Below are 18,566 nucleotides of genomic sequence, written 5' to 3' on the forward strand. Positions count from 1 at the left end.
TTTCACTTAAGGCACATTTCGTCTGCCACTGTCATAACTGCTACAAGACAGCTAAAGACAAAAGAGCGTGGTCAGGTGTGTATGGTGGCCTGCGGGTGTGTGGAGAGAAAAAAAAAAAAAAGATATTAACATTTTAATAAATATTTAAAGCTGCATTGATTTTTGCCACACTCAAATGTAAAACTGCAGCAGTCGGAAGGGAATATGCAGATCGTTGTCTTCTCTTGCCAGCTGTGTGCAGCAGCTGTGTTTTGAGATTCAGGTGCCTTGATATTGAGTCATTCGTTCATATTAATATGGCTAGTTTATGGCATTCAGTACGTGTCCTTCTCTCCTCAGGACTTTCTGTGGTATTGCATTGTATGTCATTAGCTTGTTGATTGCTTTGTTTGCTATCATTTGCCTGCACATACACCACTGTGTTAGCTTTGTGGTAACATCTGTTCTACTGTAAATGAGCCACGTGTTTAATACAGTTTGTTTTAGACTTTGGATGGAGGTACATGTGCATACATCAGATTTTGCACAAATGATGTTGTTTGACATCCTTTAAACATATGTTATAGATGGTTTTTAATGTTCTGTTAATTTGTGCACTCAAATTTAGCAATTTGGGAGCACAAATGTTTATCTGAGTGCACACAGTAATGAGTTTTTCCTTCTTCTTTATACCTGCCAGGTCCCATAGCTTTGGCAGTCCAGGTGCCCTGAACCTGGTAGCTACATCATATCGCTGCACCTTTAAATCTGCAGTGCACTCCTCTCCCTCTGCTTTCATTTAGCTGAATGCATTGCTTTGAAAGTCTTGCTCAGGTGGGACTTACAGTATAATGGCTCAATGACTGAACAATGTGACATTAGACTTTAATCCCTCTTTTTTTAATTGTTTTTGTTAAAAGCTGCAGGGCTGCTCTCAGATCTGTGGCCACATTTCTTTCTCACTATCAGTAGCCAACATTGAAGAGATGGATGCTTGACATTTAAGTGGTATCTGTGCTCTAATGATTTTATATGATGTATTTAGTGTTGTGAACAAAATCTTGTTAAGTAAACATTAAACCATAGCAGTGTTTATAATCATACTGTATTTTAACATAATTGTCATTTATGCATGTCACAATTAAATGACTTAAATTTACTATGATCTTGGTTGGGTTATTGGTTTTGATGAAGTGCTTGAATTAAGATCCGCCAGATCAAGATCAATCAGAAGACATAACCGAATGTATAGGATGAGTCCATTATGAAGAGGATACCAATCATTTACAAATATAAATCAAATAGGTTTAACAGAAGTCAGCAGGCTGCAGAGTTGCAGTCCTGTTTCTGTGGAACCATTTCTCTGCTGACATGAGTCATTCAAACTTTACAGTCATCTTTTCACCGTAGCTTTCAATAAGTTGCCTATTCTCATGGCTACTCTGTCCCCAAACCTGTTGCCATTACTCTTTCACTGGACTGCAATTAATTGTTTCAACCTCTTACTCTGTAGAAATTGTGTGTGTGCGTGTGTGTTTGCAGCTCTTTGTGGTATGGGGGAGGTTTTAAGGTACTGCCAGGCCCCTGAGAAGTTTCTCAGTGTCTTCTCTGATTCACATTCTTTGCAGATGTTTGCACTTTAATTACCTAATATTGTCATTGTATTTGCCATATTGTGAATATGCTATTGTTATTTTTGTGTATTCTGCAACCTGTTGCTCTTCCTTTTGGTTTCCTCCTTTTGTTTTCTCATTAAAGGTTTTTTTTTTTTTTTTTTTAAGTTTTGTTGTACAGATTAGTCCTCAGAGGCATATTTGTGACACTGATCTATGGAAAAACTAATAGAGAGCACCCTGGCAACCTATAATAAAGTGAGTACAATTGATTGACAGTGTAGCATTTTGTTTTTTGCATGAGAAGATAAAAATTAAAAGCAGGGCTTCTGTAGAACAATTTTCATTAAAACATTTTGAAAAGCAAAACTTTCATTTCATTGATTTTTTTTTTTTTTTTTTTTAATTTCTGCCCTTTTTCAAATACACCAAATGTGCAACTTTAGTGAGTTTTTCTTTGACTACAATTTTTAGTAAACAATATGAAGTGAATGAATAACTTGGATAATTTGTCTTTCTAGAGCATCTGATAACACAAAATAACACAAAATTCATATGAACTGACTGTAGTTTTACTAAAAATACACTGCCTTTCTGACACACTACCTAAATTCTCTGGACTGTTTGTCAAACAGTGTACATGTAATTTTCCAGTTTGGCCACACAGTGGTGCTGACACCCTCCTGCTTCCACTCAAGCCTCACATCTCCCTAATATCTCACTGCAGCCAGCAGGCTCTGTTAACATTCCCAAAGTAAAACCACTCACGTGTGACAGTTTAACCTCCAGCCTTTTGTGCCAACATAACTCTTACATTTTTAGTGTCTGCACTTAAATCCCTCTGACATGTATTTCTTCTACCCATCTCTGTCAGGAGTGTGTGAGTGGAATGAAATCAGTGAATGGTCACAGGAAGCTGTCACTCTAGTGATCTCAGGGATGTTTTCCATGAATATCTTGACTGATAACTTCCGTCTGACTGATAACCCATCTGTAAATAGATGGCATATATTGTACATTTGGTTGTTTGGTTTAAGACAAACAGTCTTGAATTTGCAGGTAACATTATTTTGAATGTTGATACGTATTTGTGTTATTTAAATATAAGAAATTACAGTTTACACATATTAACCACAAAGAGGAATGACTGAAGTGATGACATCCATGTCTGTTTTTATTCAGACTTCCAATATTCTGATAATGGGTCCACTGACAGATACACACACACCATTCACTGGGGTATTCTACACATTGGTTGGCTAAATAAAAATATAATTTTAAGAGAATTTCTGCAGTTCCCTGCAGAAACTGGAGCCTCTTTTGTATTTGTCCATTAGCACTCAAGTATGGCATGTCTACACTTGTACTGTCTGAAATTTTAGCAGATGAGCTGAGGAGCAAAGGCCACATAGAGTGTTGTTGGCTCCCAGTTTGGACATTGGAAAGGCTCGTCTGTGCTGGTATGTGCTGGCATGTTAACATGCCAGCATGCAGCATGTAGTTTACACAATGTCAGCCTCAGCTGTCCTTGTCATCCTCTGGTGTACTGTCAGCTCAGTCTGAACATTAACATGCAAAAATGCAAATGAGAGCATGTTAACATGCCAATGTTTTACACATTTGTTAGTAGACCATTGAGAACACACACACAGCGAGAGCAGCACAACCAACATGATGGTCTAAAGCCGCTCAAAGCAGCTGAATGTTCATCACACCACATTCAAGTACCAACTCAGATGTACTGAAGATTTTAAAAAGAGTTTCCAAGTCATAATTACGACTTGGATATTGATGTGAACCTTATTTACAGTTTGGAATTGAAATTACTATAACTCCAATATGATGTAAAAGTGCCATTAGAACTAAGGGAGATATTGGAGCTGTGGCCATCTCAGGCTTATTCATCAGCTGTTTAGCTACCAGCTGACTGCAATTGTCCAATAACAATAATGCAGGTGTACAGTACACATGCATTTTTGAGAAAAAAAAAAAGAAAAAAAAAAGCATATACAAGATCCCAACAAAACAATTCAGTCACAGAAAGCAGTTGTCACACTAACATACACTAAATAAAATATTTACAGTATTATGAAAGATATCAGCAAGTAGAATTTTGAAGTCCTTCAAATGTGTACTGCATGGGTATGGTGTACTGGGCTCCTTGCTATGAGCCATGGAGTCCTTCTACAACCAGTTGGAGTTGGGCTCCACCAGGGTTATCCCTTGTGACCAAGATTTTCATGGACAGGATCTCAAGACATAGCTCAGGGGTGGAGAGTGTCTGGTTTGGGGACCTCAGAATTGCTTCTCTGCTCTTTGCAGATGATGTGGTTCTGTTGGCTACATCAGATTGTGACCTCCATCACACACAGTGGTGTCCATTCTCTGTGGGAAAATGTTGGATTGCTCCCTCTGGAAGTGAGTTTCTTCCCGATGTGAACAAATTTGCGTTAAAGCATCCCGAGGTGTGGTTCAGTTGTTCATGTGTATAACTGAGTGTGAGATAGACGGTCCATCATGGTGAAAAGAGAGCTGAGACAGAAGGCAAAGCTTTCAGTTCACAAGCTGATCTACATTTCAAGCTTTATTTGCAGCCGCAAGCTTTGGCTGGTGACAAAAAGAATGAGGTTGCGGATGAAAGTTGCAAAGGGTAGTTGGGTAAGGAAGGAGCACAGACATCAAGAGGCACCTGGAGCCAGTTGACATGGTTTGGCCAGTTGTTGTCCAGGAGTTATTCTGCTCAGCATGTCCAACTGGTATGAGACCCTCGGCTAGGCCAGAGAACACATTGGTGAGATTATATATTTCATCTGGCTTGGTAATGCAGCAGGACGCCCTAGGAGAAGATATAAGACGTTGCTCAGAGAGTGTCTGGACCAGCATACCTTGCTTAGCCTGCAGCCAGGACGACCTGGCCATGGATGAGCATCAGAAAATGGATGAATGGATGATTTTACTTTATTATCAGAATATTTTCTGAAATTTGTCTTCCATCCTCAGTTTCACATAACAACGAAGGTATTGTGTCATAAATGAAATTAAATTAAAACATGGGTATGCTGATGCCCTCCACATGTCAGTGATGACATCTCTATTGATATGTTTATGTGATATGCAATGCAGCTCCCTCCACCACCCCAACCTATTTTTTATGTGCTAAGGTTTTGATACTGTTGACTAAGATATAATATTCATAGATGTGTTTGTTATATGGGGAAAAGTTCTTTCAGATTTTTTCACGGAGATGTCTGTGACAGACACCTGGTGCACTTGTAGGGCAAACAAAGCTATATGAAAATATTCCTCCAAGACGAAAGTGACTACATTTGAGTTGCAGTTATCTGCTCTCTGTGCCAGTGGCTGGAGACACTGGGAAGTGCTCAATAATAATTTAGGCCTGGTACTCACTCAAACATGTTGGAAGTGATTGTTGCTATAGGCCTCATTATGTCACAAGGCTAACCACATGCAGCACTGTAAGCTCACTAACTTGATAATTAAGTTGTTCAGACAGCCACAGTACAACAAGCATGAATCTTGATGCATCTTAATTCAGTGGAGAGGCTGTGCTGGACTGTTCAAAAGCTTTTTCAAAACATTTCACAGTGATAAACTATTTGCATAATTTGGATAATGAATAAGTAGCAGTGCAAAATAATCTATCTTCCTTTTAGTGTCTTAGAAACATATAAGGCTGAGGATCCACCTTGGAAAAGCACCTGTCTTTTTCCATTAAAAAGTGTATTTTTCCCCATTTACCATAATGCCTCCCAATAACAAGAATGTGTTCTAATGCAACCGCCTGTAAAACCACAGCAGATTTGCCTGTGGTCATAAATTACAAGCAGACAACGGGTGATTGCCTCTCAAAGGGAAAACAAGTGGATGAGACAGGTTTAGTGAGAATTATTCAAATGAATTGCTCTTGTTTGCATAGAGAAAAGGGGATTTTGAAAAGATGGGCTGCCTAGAATGGGATGGGTAATTCGTTTTGCAGCCAACATATTTATGAGCACAGAGTTAATTCCGTTATTCACAGGGACATGTCAAAACTCAGGATGTGTTTCTCCTCCTCCTACTCAAAGCTGAAGACATGAATGATTGACTGTGACAAAATTCCAGTGTATGGAGAATGTAGAGTGTGTTTGGAGTGCTGTTGAATGCACTGTTTAATTCAAACTGTGTGATTTACATGTTGTGGGTCAGTATTATGACGCCTTTATATCATAAAATCTATGGGAGAGACAATAAAATTGTATTGAAGTTAAGATTCCCTTTCATGGGGTTATCAACATGACAAATTGTTTGTTTTTGTTTTCCATTTGAAAAGAGCTGCTCTCCTTTTGAACTCGTATTATCTACTACCCCATTTACACAGTCCTGCTTGGAGTTCTGCACAAGCCGGGAACTGTCTGTGAATGTGTGTGTGTGTGTGTGTGTGTGTGTGTGTGTGTGTGTGTGTGTGTGTGTGTATACATACATACATACATACATACATACATACATACATACATACATACATACATACATACATACATACACTGCCACATTAGTACTGATACTATTTACAGTTGGCATGTTTTTCACCAATAGCCAATTTACATTATGTAATTACCTCACTATAATATAGTGAGGTAATTACATAATGTTATTATGTTATTAATTAAAAAAAATAAATAACAAAGAAAATATTATTTTCTTTGTTTAGCCTTTAATGGCTGAGTCCACCATACCAATGGAGGATTACAGTTACCTACTTAGAGATGAGGTATTCAAAAACAATGATGCAACAAGTAATCCAGCATCATTGTTTGTAATTTTAACTCATTGATATCAGCCTCACTGTTAAATGTTCACTCTCCGACTACTTTCTTAGAGCTGCGTGAAGTTACTGATGCTAATGCTAACAGAACAATCCTTCCTACTGCTTCACATTAAAAGCATTTCACTGGCAAAACACAAGGATTTTATTCTGATGCAGTCATAGGAAATAAAATGCACTTGTTACATAGCTTATTGCTCACTGTGATCACAATCACTCCTCTACAGTTTGACCATGCTTTCAGTGAAATAATCAAAACCTCAGCAAGCAAGAGTGGTGCTTCAAGTACTGTCGTCAGCCATCTCTGAAATCTTACTTTTTTCTATAGATCACTCAGTCACAGGAAGAAAAACAATGTCTTTTATCAGCAAGCAAAAATGCAGAGAAAGATTTTTCTTTATCCTCACAGTCAAAGATCCACGTTTGACAGCAAGTGTTGCATTTTAAAAGGAGTAGATGTGTATGAAGTAATGGGGTACACCCCCTCTCACACTTTGCTCCATAGCTCTAATGCACTTTGAGTGATGTGACAGCCCACTTACAGACAGGAAGGACAAGCGTACGTTTGCATCTTGTATTCTCTTATTCCATCATACCATCCACTCTGGTAGAAATCACGGGTGGTGTTGACATACAGAGGAAATCTATCATCATCATCTGTCACAGTCCTTAGCTGGCCTGCTGAGTGTGTACTCAACAAACGTGCAGGTCAATATCTAATCTGCTGTACATGTACGGATGCAGTATTTGATTGAGTTGGAAGTGGTTCTGAATAGTCTGATGCTGACTCTCCCATAAATGCCTTGGGTACAATCAATCAAAGGCGACAAAGCTGGTGGATCATTGTTTTGTTGATATAAATTCAAGCACTGATTCTTATACTACAGGAAGAAAGATTCTAGAGTGGCTCAGCTAATTTGACAAAATGGAAATTACAATTTGATTGAAAAATGTATATATGTATTCCGAGACATATGTAACAGCTGGAAACTATATGCTGAAACTGAGTGTGAAAAAAAATGGATAAATGGTTGAAATAGCTCACGAAAGGTAATGGGTAGTTATAAGTAATAGATAAATGTTTAATAGAGAAAAGTGAAAGTAAGAAATAAATGGTTAAAAAAGTAACAGGTAAGTGGTATAGAAAGCAAAAAAAAAAAAAAACACCTTTTGGAAAAAGTTAGTCAAAAATAATGGTTAAGTTGTTGAAATACATAGCTAAAAGTATTACATAAACGGCAGCAAAAGTTAGCTAAAAGTAATATGTGGGACTAAATCATTGATATAGAAAGCAAAAAGTAGCTTATTGGATAAATGGTTGAAACGGAACTCTAAGTAATAGTACTACAACTGTAACATTATGTGGAAAAATACTGCAACAGTCAACTCTCAATTAATAGTGTTAAATAGCATTCACTCCGATGAGCACATCTGATTGATGAAGAGGTATGTGAATGCTGTGGAAATCCATCCAACAAACAGCCTGGGACATTAGCTGTTACAGAACATCTCAAGTGTTCAGCCCTCCTTCATTTGTCCTTCTGGAGGCAACCTGTGAACATGCTCGGAGCCCTGCTGGCTGGGAGATGAGGATGTCCTTAGGGTCAGTTTAGTGTAAGGAGGCTGAAATGGTGTAATTATATTTGTGGTGTGGGATTAGGTGAGGTTCAGGAAGCCATCTCTGTTGGGGTTGGAGCAGGCTGCTGTGTGGGTGACATGATGGATGGACTCCTCCCAGGCTGCTCAAATTGATCCCTCAAACTCTAATGGCCCAGGGAGAGGGGCCAGTATGGGAGCATCTTCTCAGAGATGAATGACCTGTACCTGGAGTCCTGAGCCCCGTCTTTCCTGGACCATCACATCTTCATCATGCATCGATTGGCAGTGGTGATAAAAGCCTCGCTGCGTTTCCCGTTATGAGCGTGGAAAACAAAGCAGGCTCCTTTCTAGCAGAAACCTGGAATATATTATCAAAGCCACTGTGTACCTCTATCTTTAATTACCTCCACTTTGGAGGGCTGCAGAATTGGCTAAATCATGTGCTGCATTTTGTTAAGGTAAACAAGGAACACAGGACCAGGCAGGGCCTGGAATGATTAAAAGGTACAAATGAAGGCTGCTGGGTGTCTGTGTTCTGATGTCCTGGACTGGAGTCTGTCTGGAGCCTTACAGAGGACAAATGCCATATTTAGCCAGCGGTGGAAGAAGAACTATACATTATTAGCTTTAGCTTTATCATTCTGCAAAATGGCTCTTTCTGAATATCATATCATTATATTCATTTGCAGTATGATGATATTATATTATTATTGATGCACCAAAAACACCATTGAATGTTGTTGATGGAATGTTTTCAAATATATTGTAAGTGTACAAATTCTAATCAAGAATTAAATAAATAAAACATTTAATGATGCAGAATGATGAATGAAAAGTGAATATGAATAAGCACAGATATCTCAAACATTTCTCTGTGTTTCAGAATGAAGCACTGTTAAGTCGACTGATTTCCAATGTAAAAGTATACATTTTAGCCTTGGTGATGAGTCTCAGGTGTGTGCACAGGTGAAAGGTGAAGTATAAAAAAACGTATCTCAAAATTGTGTGTGAGAAAACTTGTAAATGTATGTGTACAGCTGAACATGAAGGCACACGCTCCCTCTCCACTATTTGTGTTGCACAGCCATGCTTGTAATTTAAGCACTGATTTAAAGATTCATGCTGATTGATGAATGTAGATACAGAAGTAATAAGCCTAAAATCAAATTTGATTTTTTTCCACAATTCCTCCCCCTCACACAATCCCTCTCTGTTTAAACATTTACAGCATCCATTCCTTTCACTCACGTCCTCAATTAAAGATCAAAATCTTTGCATTTTAATTGGAATTATATTAGCCCATTTAACGCCTTGTGTCATTAAACTTTTATCCATAAATTAAAAAAAAAAAAAACAGGATTCATCTCGGTGAAAATGTCTCCAGATGACACTCTGGTGAAATGGGGCTGATGACATTGGGCTGGAGCAGTGAAGTGTAATTTGTCCAAAGCTGGTGACACTTGCCCAGGTCTTGAGAACTGAGTCAAGCTGTTACCTCAGTGTGTGACAGAGGACACCTGCTCCATCCGCGGGCCACTGCGCTTCAGCCGGCTGGGTGAGAATCACTCTCTCCTGAGAGATCATAGCTCCTGCCTTTGTGTGGTATTTTTGTTGTTATCATTGTGTGAACACTAATGAGTCGTTATCCCCCATGATGTCCATGCCACTTTCTATTAGGGCTGCCACCTTTCATTTGAATGGGAAAAAACAGTATTTGATTTAAAATTTGTCAAGTGATTATCAAAAGCCAAAAGGGATTTCTCACAAGCTCATGTCATTATTTATTATATTAGATCATATCTAATCTATAGAGCACTCACTGTGAGGATTACTTACCTGTTGGAAAGGGGCTGCAGAGGATCTGATCCAAAATCCATGTATTAACACCTTATTAAACATTTATTAATAGCTAATGTTCATATCTGTATTGTTACCACATATAAAGCATTAACACCAGCCACAGGGGATTTTTCACAACCTGGCAACTCCAAAACTGTTGCACTGACTGGTTCATACAACCGCTTCTGGAAGAGGGCTGCGGAGACTCCGATCCTAAATGTATTTATATCATTAACAGCTTATTAAGCATTTATTCATGGATTGTCAACTTTCAGAACAGTATCAGACAAATAGCATCAGTGAGATTTCTCACAACCTGGCAACCCAAGATGTGTTCTTATAACTATATACTTATAGCTTATAGCTAATCTGTCATTAAGAAGGCATTAAAGGGTTCATAGGTTGCAGATCTTTTAGTGTTAATGAATGCTTTGTACATGTATATGTTGTCCATCCATCCATCCATTGTCTTCCGCTTATCCGGGGCCGGGTTGCGGGGGGAGCAGTCTGAGCAGGGACGCCCAGACTTCCCTCTCCCTGGACACTTCCTCCAGCTCTTCCGGGGGGATCCCGAGGCGTTCCCAGGCCAGCCGAGTGACATAGTCACCCCAGCGTGTCCTGGGTCTTCCCCAGGGCCTCCTCCCGGTGGGACATGCCTGGAACACCTCCCTAGGGAGGCGTCCAGGGGGCATCCGATAGAGATGCCCGAGCCACCTCAGCTGACTCCTCTCGATGTGGAGGAGCAGCGACTCTACTCTGAGCTCCTCCCAGGTGACAGAGCTCCTCACCCTATCTCTAAGGGAGCGCCCCGCCACCCTGTGGAGGAAACTCATTTCAGCCGCTTGTATCCGGGACCTCGTTCTTTCGGTCATGACCCAAAGTTCATGACCATAGGTGAGGGTTGGAACGTAGATTGACCAGTAAATCGAGAGCTTCGCCTTCCGGCTCAGCTCCTTCTTCACCATGACAGACCAGTACAGCGACCGACATTCCGCGATCTGCCTGTCAATCCCACGTTCCATCCTTCCCTCATTCGTGAACAGGATCCCAAGATACTTAAACTCCTCCACTTGAGGCAGGAACTTTCCCCCAACCTGAAGGGAGCAAGCCACCTTTTTCCGGTCGAGAACCATGGCCTCGGACTTGGAGGTGCTGACTCTCATCCCAGCTGCTTCACACTCAGCTGCGAACCGCCCCAGCGCATGCTGAAGGTCCTGGCTCGAGGAAGCCAACAAGACAACATCATCTGCGAAAAGCAGAGACGAAATCTGCCGGCCCCCGAACCGAACCCCCTCCGGCCCCTGGCTGCGCCTAGAAATTCTGTCCATAAAAATAATGAACAGAACCGGTGACAAAGGGCAGCCCTGCCGGAGTCCAACATGCACCGGGAACAGGTCCGACTTACTGCCGGCAATGTGGACCAAGCTCCTGCTCCGGTTGTACAGGGACTGTACAGCCCTCAACAGAGGGCCTCCAACCCCATACTCCCGGAGCACCTCCCACAGAATGACGTGAGGGACACGGTCAAATGCCTTCTCCAAGTCCACGAAGCACATGTGGACTGGTTGGGCAAACTCCCATGAACCCTCAAGCACCCTGTGGAGGGTATAGAGCTGGTCCAGTGTTCCACGGCCAGGACGAAAACCGCATTGTTCCTCTTGAATCCGGGGTTCGACTATCAGCCGGATTCTCCTCTCCAGTACCCTGGAATAGACTTTCCCAGGGAGGCTGAGGAGTGTGATCCCCCGATAATTGGAACACACCCTCCGGTCCCCCTTTTTAAAAAGAGGGACCACCACCCCAGTCTGCCAGTCCAGAGGCACTGTCCCCGTCTGCCATGCGATGCTGCAGAGGCGTGTCAACCAAGACAGTCCTACAACATCCAGAGACTTGAGGTACTCAGGGCGGATCTCATCCACCCCCGGCGCTTTGCCACCAAGGAGCTTGCGAACTGCCTCAGTGACTTCAGCCCCGGTGATGAATGAATCGACCTCCAAGTCCCCAGTCTCTGCTTCCTCTACGGAAGACATGACAGAGGGATTGAGGAGATCCTCGAAGTATTCCTTCCACCGCCCGACAATATCCCCAGTCGAGGTCAACAGCTCCCCACCTCCACCATAAACAGTGTTGACAGAAAGCTGCTTCCCCCTCCTGAGGCGCTGAACGGTTTGCCAGAATTTCCTTGAGGCCAACCGGTAGTCTTCCTCCATGGCCTCCCCGAACTCCTCCCAGACCCGAGTTTTTGCTTCTACAACCGCCCGAGCTGCCGCACGCTTGGCCTGCCGGTACCCATCAGCTGCCTCAGGAGTCCTATGAGCCAACCAGGCCCGATAGGACTCCTTCTTCAGCTTGACGGCATCCCTTACTTCCGGTGTCGGGGGTTGCCGTCACGACAGGCACCGCCGACTTTACGGCCACAGCTATGGACAGCTGCATCAACAATGGAAGTGGAGAACATGGTCCATTCGGACTCAATGTCTCCAACCTCCCTCGGGATCTGGTTGAAGCTCTCCCGGAGGTGGGAGTTGAAAACTTCCCTGACAGCGGGTTCCGCCAGACGTTCCCAACAGACCCTTACGGTACGTTTGGGTCTGCCAAGTCTGTCCCGCTTTTTCCCCTGCCAGCAAATCCAACTCGCCACCAGGTGGTGATCAGTTGACAGCTCAGCCCCTCTCTTTACCCGAGTGTCCAAGACATACCGCCGAAGGTCAGATGATACGACTACAAAGTCGATCATTGACCTCCGGCCTAGGGTGTCCTGGTGCCACGTGCACTGATGGACACCCTTATGCTTGAACATGGTGTTCGTTATGGACAAACTGTGACTAGCACAGAAATCCAATAACAGAACACCACTCGCGTTCAGATCGGGGAGGCCGTTCCTCCCAATCACACCCCTCCAGGTGTCACTGTCGCTGCCCACGTGAGCATTGAAGTCCCCCAGCAGAACAATGGAGTCCCCGGTTGGAGCACTTTCCAGTACCCCTCCCAGGGACTCCAAGAAGGCCGGGTACTCTACGCTACTGTTCGGCCCATAGGCCGAAACAACAGTGAGAGACCTATCCCCAACCCGAAGGTGCAGGGAAGCGACCCTCTCGCTCAGCGGGGAGAACTCCAACACATGGCGGCTGAGCTGGGGGGCTATAAGCAAGCCCACACCAGCTCGCCGCCTCTCACCGCGGGCAACTCCAGAGTAGAAGAGAGTCCAGCCTCTCTCAAGGAGTTGGGTTCCAGAGCCCAGACTGTGCGTGGGGGTGAGCCCGACTATCTCTAGCCGGTACCGCTCAACCTCCCGCACTAGCTCAGGCTCTTTCCCCCACAGTGAGGTGACATTCCATGTCCCCATAGCCAGAGTCGTTGTCCAGGGTTTGGGTCATCGGGGCCCCCGCCCACGACTGCTACCCATATCACATAGCACCGGCCCCTTCTGATCCTTCCTGCGGGTGGTGGGCCTACGGGAAGGCGGGACCACGTCGCTCCTTCAGGCTGTGCCTGGCCGGGTCCCGTGGGCAAAGACCCGGCCACCAGGCGCTCGCCTGCGAGCCCCAACCCCAGGCCTGGCTCCAGGGCGGGGCCCCGGTGACGCCAATCCGGGCGACGTACGCTTCCTTGATTGAATGTCTTTCATAAGGGGCTTTTTGAACTGCTCTTAGTCTGACCCATCACCTAGAACCTGTTTGCCTTGGGAGACCCTACCAGGGGCATTAAGCCCTGGACAACATAGCCTCTAGGATCATTCGGGTACTCAAACTCCTCCACCACGATAAGGTGGCAGTTCAAGGAGGAGTGTATATGTTGTAACCAATGATTTTGCTGTTTGTTGCAATTTCTAAACCCTTTCATAATGGGTGCTTGACAAAGTGATACCCACATGGAAAATATTGATCTTAATAGCCAGAGTAATGAGAGGCATGCTCAGTGTGTTTACAAATGTCCACAGTGTTGTCAGACTCAGCTGGCTTTGTCAGAAGCCACGGTGTTCATCAATGATGGCCATGTTCGTAGCAGAAGTTTGAGTTGAGTCCAGTTTCCTCACCTCTTCTGTCAAGGCTTCATTCTCATGCAGAGCAACTGTTGTGAAGGGGGCTAAATTACCCAGAATCCCACTGCGCTGCCATATGCTTCACCCATTTTGTCAGAGGCTCACATTGAGGAGGAGTCTGCTGTTAACTGTGTGAGATCAAAGGCAAAAGTCCCGCATATAAAAGTCGATTAGTGCAGAGAAACAGACAGATGATAGCTGAGCTTTGTTTTGTCAGAAACCCAGATTGTGCATAAAGTGGAGAAATGGTGTGAAATCATTTTGTTTCTTACCCGGCGTCTTCTTCAAAGTCAGATTTTTCTTTCTGTCTTCTTTCTGATTAGCATCAAAGTAATTATTAACATTACTGAAACAAATCTTGGCCGAAATCTCAAAGCCTGCCAGAGCATCCCTGCATCCCCATGGAGCTTTGACTGCTCCAGCTCTCTATAAAGTGCTAATGAGCTTCTACCAATTTGAAAAATGAACTTGACAACAGATGCTTGTGTTTCTCCTAGAAATTAAATGCCTGAACAACAGCCAGAAATGTCCCTTTTCACCTCTGTATCTGCCGTGCCAAGTACTCTTTGACATTGGTCCAGATGTCCAAGTCTATCAAATGGTGTTCGAGGACTGTCATGACCATTGGCAAAGCTGGCCAAGAAAGCACTTGGATTTTCTAATCTGCCCCGAGTCTTTGTGACTTTGAATATAAAAAGCTTGCCCTTCAACTCGCATGTCCTCTTCTTTTCTTCTCCTTGTTTGAATGAGCAGAACATGAGGGGTGTCTATCTGCTTTTAACAGACCTGCTACTGTTTCATATCATCTGTTTGTGCTTTGATGTAAAATTAATAAACTGGTGTCTGTTTGTCACAAACAACAGAGATTTGTGAATGCCCTGTAGGGACACAAGCTGACCCGATCAAACATGAAATCAAATCAAATATTCTAACTTTGTCACTTATTTGGATTTGAGTGAGATATAACACAGAATTGCCAAGATGAAAGCTTGTTTATGACATCCCATCTCATATTTCTGTCTGCATATGAAAAGATTGAACAAGTCAGTTCAAGTAATCTTCAGGCCGAGTGTGATTTAAAAAAAAAAATCTGTAATCGTACTTTGTCAGAGCCTCTGCCTCAGAGAGAAAAATGATCGATTACATTACGTAGTGGACCTTTGTCTTTCTAGCTCCTAGGAATGAAGATAGGCAATCGTCCATCAGACCAGTGCAACTGACTGCTTCCCAGGGCCTGAATATATGATTAGATTGCTTTGACTCCATTTATCTGCATACCTCCTATTCAGCAGTGTGGACTGGAGTGTGCTCCTCCACCCCAAAAAACTACAGCCCAGAAAATTCCTCACAAGCTGTCCCAAATCCTCTTAATGCTATCAATCCTGCTTTTGCTCATTCCACTTCATTGTCTCTTTATTTCGGCACTTTCCTGCATGGGGAAGCTTGATTGATTTGGCTTTCAAGGATGGGAGACAGGAAAGTTGGAGAGCTATGCAAAGTGTTTGGGAGCATCGCATAAACTCTGACACAGACAAATGGCTCGGGCTGGATCGGCTGAATTATTTGACTTTTGGAATATTTCAGCAGCTTCCTTTCAGACAAGTGGCCTCGTCATTCCTTTTCTCCTGCTTCATAATGTGGTGACAAGCACATCTGCTTTCCTCTGGCCCGTATCACTTAGCTGGAGCAAATGATGAGCAAACCCACAGGCAGCTTTTATAATGACCAGGAGCAGTGCTAGCTTCTTGACACCCTTGGGGAATAAGTTATGCCTTTTATTAATACATGGATTGTATTAGAAATAGGCAAAGTTGCATGTTTCTTACCCAACAATATGATAAGAGGACTAATATCAATTTCAGTTTTTGTTAAGTGCAAATATAGGTCTATGTTGGTCACGGCCAAGTTTAGCAAGCACCAAGCATGCGCACCTGCTCAATCACCTGACACACACCTCATATCACCAATTAGTGCAATACTCTCACTCGCTCAGTCTTTGCCAGATTGTTCTTCACCTTCATGCAAGACTCTCCAGTATTTATCTTTGGTCGGATTTCCCAGTATCAACCCAGCCAGCCTTTGACCTCGCCTGTTCTCCTGCCCCCTGGTAACTACCTCAGCTTTGTGACTGTCTTTTGCCTTGCCCTCCCTGAATCTGAGACTCTGTGAGACTGTCTGCTGCTTGGCATACCAAACAAGTCCCGAGGCCATCAAACCAGTTCCAATCAAGAGACTCACGTACTTCCGGGTTTAGGTGGCGCTGCTATTACAACCTAGTAGGTCCATGTTGCTTTTAGCCTAGCCTAGCACAGCAGAAAGACTCAAAACAGGTAAAAAAACAAAACAAAACAAAACCCCCAAATCTTTTAGTGCTGCTCCACCAAAAGTGGAAGTCAAATTCTCTTACACCTAATTTCTCATTTAATACACGTAAAGATAGAAACATACGAATGAGACCTGATGGGTTTTAAAAGCAGTTAACACTGGAGCTCTGTTGCGTCAGAGCTTAGTCCATGCTGGTTTTAGTCTAGCTTAGCGGGGAGAGAGCAGGTGAACTGGTAGGGCAGCACCGTCAGAAGTGGAGCAATATGTCTTTGAAAAACTCCAAAGCTGAAGAACACCTTGTTCTTTGTTTCATACCTGTTGGATGACATGTCTTCTGATGGAGCCAGTAGTTTTTGTCAATGCTAAACATGGCAAAAAAATGATTATTGATTTGGATTTTCCTTTCCCAAAATTTAAGAACTGCTCCTGTAAAGTGTGTTATCCTGAACTTTAAGTGGATCACAAATCTATTTCTTACTTTGCAAGAGTATTTTCCTCTAACTGCTGTCCCAGAACAACACTGGATTTACTTAATTTAGGTTCCTCACTGACAAGACTGAACAACTGCTCCTCTAAGGCTACAGCAAATATGCATCAGCAGACATTCAGTCAGTGAATGAAGGATTGGAGTGAATGTAAAATCTTCTTTGCAAACATAGTTAGAGTTTGCCTTGTTATGGAAATCGCAGTGGCATTGATTAACACCATGTGCAAATGAGTCAGACAGAGCTGAGAGGCAGCTGAGAGCCACACAGTGGGACAGGGACTTGGGGGCAATTAACAGCATTGACACCATTTTGTGTGTTGATCCTGAGCAGCAGGGTTTTTGTAGAGAAGTCCCAACAGTGTCAAGCAGCTCTCCCTCACTAATCCGCTGCAAGATTTCCATTTTTAATGAACTTCATTTATTTTTGTTACAACCATTTAAACATTTCAACAGGGTTTTTTGTTGCCTATTGGAAGAGGCTTAACTTGGTGTATTTCAAATAACTGATGGAATAGGGCTTAGCCAAAATAAGCATGAAATCATTTCTGACCCCATCCAGAAATGAGGCAGAGTGGATTCAGAAGCAGTCAACACTGTGCTAAGGACATTGCCCAGCTGCACACTTTACACGTAACAATGTGTGACTGTATGGCCACACTTCTACAGCTGTTTAAACTCAACAGAGAGAAACAAGTAAAAATGATGGATCTTTCCTTACACTTTTTGCTTTTCCCTCATACATTTCATTGAAAAATCCTCCCCCGTTTTTTGTCAAGTGGTGTTATGCATCAAATGTTGCAGGTGGTGGGTCTATGGGTCACTTCATTAGTGCTGATTATCAGAAATATGCAACAAGTGGAGTGGGAGGAACACTAATTACCTAAGGTGATGCTAATGGTTATGGAAGCAACCTCTGCATCTTAATGAACTTAATTTGGTTCTCTGACACTCTTTGAATGACTAATTGCCTGTAGTTAAATGTATACAAGTTTCTTTTAAGGTAAGGTGGTACTTAAGAGAGAGATTACTTAATCATTTCACTGATTATATTATTTCTCTGCAGTCTGTGCTTGTTGTTAGGACTGTAAAGCCACAGTGAATGTTTTGTCAGCTCAGGAATAGTTCAACATTTTGGGAAGTATGCTTATTTGCTTTCTTGCTGAGAGCAAGACGAAAAGAGTCTCTTTATGGTACTCTGTATGGTAAGCAGGGGGTTATCTTAGCATAAAACAGTGGCCCTGTTCAAAGGTAATGAAATGCATCTACTACATTTGATGGCGTCTGGCACGTTGGAGAGGTGTTCTCTTCATGGATGAATCCTGGTTTTCACTGTTCATGGCAGATGGCAAACAGCGTGCGTGGCATCGTGTGGGTGAGCGGTTTGCTGATGTCAACGTTGTGGATCGAGTGGCCCATGGTGACGGTGGGGTTGTGGTATGGGCAGGTGTATGTTATGGACAATGAACACAGATGCATTTTATTGATGGCCTGTTGAATGCACAGAGATACCGTGACGAGATCCTGAGGCCCATTGTTGTGCCATTCATCCACGACCATCACCTCATGTTGCAGCATGATAATGCACGGCCCCATGTTGCAAGGATCTGTACACAATTCCTGGAAGCTGAAAAAATCCCAGTTCTTGCATGGCCATCATACTCACCGGATATGTCACCCATTGAGCATGTTTGGGATGCTCTGGATCGGCATATACAACAGCGTGTTCCAGTTCCTGCTGATATCCAGCAACTTCGCACAACCATTGAAGAGGAGTGGACCAACAGTCCACAGGCCACAATCAACAACCTGATCAACTCCATGCCAAGGAGATGTGTTGCACTGTGTGCGGCAAATGGTGGT

Source organism: Chaetodon trifascialis, chromosome 19 (assembly GCF_039877785.1).
Source record: "Chaetodon trifascialis isolate fChaTrf1 chromosome 19, fChaTrf1.hap1, whole genome shotgun sequence".
Classification (NCBI taxonomy): Eukaryota; Metazoa; Chordata; class Actinopteri; order Chaetodontiformes; family Chaetodontidae; genus Chaetodon; species Chaetodon trifascialis.